General features: G+C 53.5%; 1 long non-coding RNA gene across 1 annotated transcript; it reads right to left on the bottom strand.

The window, feature by feature from the left end:
- Positions 1–2494: 2494 nt before the first annotated feature.
- On the bottom strand, positions 2495–4731 carry LOC108285942. Its single transcript, XR_001817757.2, has 2 exons — positions 4466–4731; positions 2495–4212 (listed from the first exon to the last, which is right to left on the bottom strand). It is a non-coding gene; the product is annotated as an uncharacterized LOC108285942 (long non-coding RNA).
- Between the last annotated feature and the right edge of the window lie 303 nt (positions 4732–5034).

The following is a 5034-nucleotide window of genomic DNA, read 5'->3' as shown; positions in this document are numbered from 1 at the left end:
AAGACCAGCCTGATCAATATGGTGAACCCCCGTCAAAAAAAAAAAAAAACAAAAATCAGCCAGATGTGGTGGTGCACACCTGAAGTCCCAGCTACTTGGGAGGCTGAGGTGGGAGGATCTCTTGAGTCTGGGAGGCAAAGCCTGCAGTGAGCTAAGACAGTCTCACTGAACTCCAGCCTGGGCAACAGAGCAAGACCGTGTCTCAAGAAAAGCGTATTTTCTTTACAGCAGCAATTATAATAGTTGCATTAAAACCCTTGTTAATTCATCAATCTAGGTCCTATCAGGGGTCAGTTTCCAGTAGAATGGAAAATGAATAACAATTTTCTTTTCTTAATAAATTCACAGGTTTTGTTATTGGTAAAGCACCTGCAATGGAACTAAAGGTTTTCAGGAAGGTGGTTTTTTTTTGTTTTTGGCAGAGGGGAGGAGTCCTCCTCTATCATCCAGGCTGGATTGCAATGGGGCAATCTTGGTTCACTGCAACCTCCACCTCCTGGGCTCAGTAGCTGGGACAACAGTCACTTGCCATCATGCCCAGATAAATTTTGTATTTTTGTAGAGATGGGGTTTTTGCCACGTTGGCCAGGCTGGTCTTAAACCTCAGATGATCTGGCCACCTCGGCCTCCAAAAGTGCTGGGATGACAGGTGTGAGCCACTGAGCCTGGCCAGGTGTTTGGGTTTTGTAAACTGAGCACGTGAACAGAATATGGGGACAGTTATTTTAGGAATTAACGAAAGCAGCAACAGCACTCCTAAGAAACCGTGGATGGATGTCATGCTTAGAATGTGGATCCCAGGAGCACTGCACCTTTCCAGGTTAGGGAGGAGTCAAGAGGCCACAAGCTTCTCTCCTGGAAAGGTCATTCCTTGCTTGCACCTTGGGAAGGAGGAGCCATCCCAGGAAGGCTGACTTGTTGGAGTGCTGTCAGGACAAAGCCATTCACTCCTGAACTTTGAAATACACTGCTGTCTGAGTTAAACTAGTAAAATCCGTCCACAATGGCTATGGTTAGCCATTTGTGGGAGTCAGCCAAGAGGCTGTTGTAAATGAGTCACTCAAGTTTGCAGACAGCCCCGCTTGGGAGATCTGGGTCAATTTCAGGGAGGAAGCAGGCCTTGACTGCTTCCTTGACTCTGACTATAATTTAGTAAGCAGGCGTCTAATCCATGGCGTCCAACTGTGCCTCGTGTATGGATGCAGGGGTTGGTCAGCTGGGCGGTGCTGATTTGGCCAGCTTTTGGTTCTGAGTCCAAGGTTTCTGCCTCTTCCAAGAATGAAACCTGGGCTGCTGACTTAATCTCGAGCTCCAGTCCCTCCTCATCTGTACAACAGGCTCCGCCTGGCACTTGATCATGCGTCAGGCCTGATTAATGTGGGTGCCTGGCCGAGCCCTGTTCCTGTCGAGAGAGTCCTGGCCAAGCAGATCTGAGCATCCCATTTTCTTGGGAAAGCAGGGCAGGGGGTGGAGGTGTCTTGACCAGTGGACTTCTCTATACCACAGCCTTCAGGTCGCACCCTACTGTCTCAGACTCCAGCCTCCCCAGGGTTGTGTCCTGGGGTGAAGGGGCCAGGGTAAGTGCCTCCTAATTTGTCAAAGGTCTCCCCTTAAGCAGCCATCCCATGTACTGGCTTGAATAGTGTCCCCTCAAACCTACATCCATTAGAACATGTGGATGCAACCTTATTTGGAAGCAGGGGCTTTGCAGACATTATTGGTTAGGTATCTTGTGATGAACTGTTTTGGATTTAGGTAGGTCTCGAACCCAGCGACTGGAGTCCTTGTAAGAGAAGAGGACGCAGACACACAGGGAGAAGGCCAGGGAAAGACAGAGACTGGAGTGACATGGCCACAAGCCCAGGGATGCAGGAGGGGCTCCTCCCCTAGAACCTCCGGAGGGAGGGCAGCCCTGCCCACACCCTGGTTCTGGCTTCTAGAGCTGTGAGAATCCACTTCTGTTGTTGAAGGGCAGACGTTTGTGATCATTTGTCAAGGCCATGTCGAGAAATGCATCCATCTGCATTTGCAGAGCAGTTAGGTGGCCATAAGTTTCTCCCTGGGGTGCGGATTTATTTTTGACCATGGACATCCCTTTGAGCCTGCAAGGCTGAGGAATGCTACCAGCGGGGCTGAAGACGCTCCCAAAACATTCAGCTGCCATCTAGCGGCATGCCTTTTTCTTCGGGGTGGGGTGGGGTAGGAGGTCTCATTCTATCATCCAGGCTGGAGTGCAATGGCATGATTGCAGCTCACTTGCAGGCTTGAACTCCAACGACTCTAGGGCCCAGTGATCCTCCTGCCTCAGTCTTCCAGATAGCTGCGGCCACAGGTGCATGATGCCATGCTTGGCTAAATTTTTTTTAAAAAGCCCTGTTTTTAGTAGAGACAGTGTCTAGCTTTGTTGCCCAGGCTGGTCTTGAATTCTGGGCTCAGGCCATCCTCCTGCCTCAGCCTCCTAAAGTGCTGCAATTATAGGTGTGAGATATGGGGCTTTCTTTTTTTTTTTTTTTAAATTGTTTTATGATGAAGGATCTCAGGCAGACAACAAAAGCACAGGTCCCATAACAAACACCACAGACCTTTCACACAGCCGGCAGCATGGAAACCACGACTCCCTTTATACTTAGATTTGTTTCATTCTCAATGTGTTTTAAACTTAATTCAAAACAATGTTTTTATTAGTTTATTTTTATAATAAGTGAGCGTGTCTGATGCCCTATTTTATTGAAAAAGACAACCTGCTTAGTAAACTTGGAAGGCCCACCGAGCTGCCGGCCTCCAATGCCACCTCTTTGCCTACAGCCTGGAGCAAACTTTTTTCCGGGTTTAAACACAGTGCTTACGATTGGCACTTGTTACAATTCCCCTTATGCCAGGGTGGGATTTTTCTTCCAAACTACACAAGTCCTAACTGCTTGTGGCAAAACTTAAATCACACAGAGATACTACAAGAAAATTTGGCCTGAGGTCCCCAGGGTGACCCCTCACCGCAGGCACATTAGGAAGGGAAGTCACGTAGTATCCCCACCCCTTCGCCCCCCAGCTCCTCCTCCAGGGAGGCGGTTCTCCTGAAAGCCCCAGACTCAGTAGAGCTGCCTGGCTGTCTGCGGTTCCCACCTCCCCCAGGGCCTCCCGGTGCACAAGACCCTCCCTGCAAGGGAAGCTGGGATAGGTGGGCATATACCCTTTGAGCTTCACAGCTGCTGCAGCTGCCAGGCTGGGCGGTTCCCCCAGAGGACCCTTGGGTAATGCCAACAAAGGTATGAGAGCAGGACGCTGAGCCCAGCCTACAGAGCCCCGACTACCTTATGACGGGCTCCCGCCAGGGCCTGGAAGAACAGAGAAGACACCACTGTGTGTACAAGGCACCAGACTCATTACAATCTCACTGGAGTAGCAGCGCACTTGAAGAGTGGGGGCCTGAGCGTGGGAACCTTCAAAGTTACCCCGGCCTTTGGGACCCAGGGGCCTTGGAACCTGGTCGGTTTCATGCGAGTCCTGCATTCTGCTTCTGTCCTGAGTCCAGTCTGAGGGCAGCGGCTGTGCAGTGAGCCTGCGCCCTGCCTTGCAAGTGTGCATGCAGCCGGTCAGCCTGCCTGTGGTTTGACCTACTTTAAAAATGTTCTAATTAGTTGTCAACACTTAAAAATTAAAAATCCTGAGATTTAATCATCACTCTCCATTTCTGCTCTTTCTGGAAAACTCAGGCTGTCCCACTACTGAGCTCAAGGTGCCCCTTGGAGCCCCCAGAGGTGCCCTCTCCGCCATACCCAGCTTGGTCCATTCATTTCCTCTCCTGCCTTCTGGGAGCCAAAGGTCAGGTACAAAATTCCAGCTGTCCGTTGACGGCGATTTTCCCCAAACACTGCTTTCCTGTAGGGGAGGCGCCTCTCCTAGGCTCCGTCCTCCACGCTCACTGGCTGCTGCGGCTGCGGAGAACACGCCTGGGCTGAGGTCCCGTATTCCGTTCGTTTGAAAGGCTGCAATGCGAACAGGCAGTAGGGCCCAATTCGGGTCTGTTTTCGAGACCAGCAGTTTCCTTTCTTAAAACAATTAAAATCAATCATTTTTTGTCAGCAACGTCATTCGTCGTCCCGAGGTCTCTGCTTACTGCGGCGCTGTCCTCAGCTGCGAAGACTGAGCCTGTGGCCTCTGGTCCCCAGTGAGGTCCGAGGCAAGGAAGCGTCTTTCTGAAACCTATTCTGGGCTCTTAGGAAGAAACGGGAGAAAGGAAAACCACTAGAAATGTCCAATAACACCATCTTTTGGTTGGAAAATAAAACACGCAGAAGGGGACTGGAAGTTTCACTGAAGTATTTCTAGAGAGAAGGTGCTTGGGAACGTTATTTTAGGTAACTTACTCCCCTCCCCCGCAGAAGGCAAAAAGAAAGTTACTTCCAGACGGGTGGGCTTCACTAGCTCGGGAACTCGGTTTGGTGCCTGGCAGGCACCGTGCTCTTACCTACAGGCTTATAAGACACCCTCGTCTCCAAGGCGGCAGCTGGGTGCGGGGACAGTCACCCCGGGCGGCTTGGTTTATTGATTAAAAATGGAGGGAAGGGCCCGGGGTGGTCACGATTGGAGAGTGAGGAGAGCCGTGCGCGCAGGACCCCTCCCCACCGCCCCGGACTGGCTGAGCCAGGGACGGACCCAGCTTCCGCGCAGCGGCTCGGAGGGGCCGGGCGACCGTGCCCGTCCTCAGGGCGCGCCGTGAGAGCCCCGTCCCAGTCCCCGTTCCCGCCGCGCCGTCACCCGCCTCCCGGGCCCACCCGCTCCGGGGCCTGCGCGCTGCCCCGCCAGCGTTCCGGCAGCCCTGCGCGCTGCTCCCCGGGCCTGGGGCCGGCCCCGCGCCGCCGCCACCGCGCACAGCGAGCGACCCGCCAGGCGCTCCCGTTTGCGCCGCCGCAGCCATTTTGGAGCCAGCGGAGACAAAGAGCGAGGCCTCGCCGCCGCCCCGCGTCCGCCTCGGCCCGGCTTGGCGCGCCGTCCCCGCATCCCGCGCTCCGCCCCGCAGCCCCCGCGCCGCCCGCC

Source organism: Cebus imitator, unplaced genomic scaffold, assembly GCF_001604975.1.
Source record: "Cebus imitator isolate Cc_AM_T3 unplaced genomic scaffold, Cebus_imitator-1.0 Scaffold311, whole genome shotgun sequence".
Lineage (NCBI taxonomy): Eukaryota > Metazoa > Chordata > Mammalia > Primates > Cebidae > Cebus > Cebus imitator.
The sequence above is the reverse complement of the archived record's forward strand: the minus strand, read 5'-3'. Positions and strand labels throughout refer to the sequence as shown.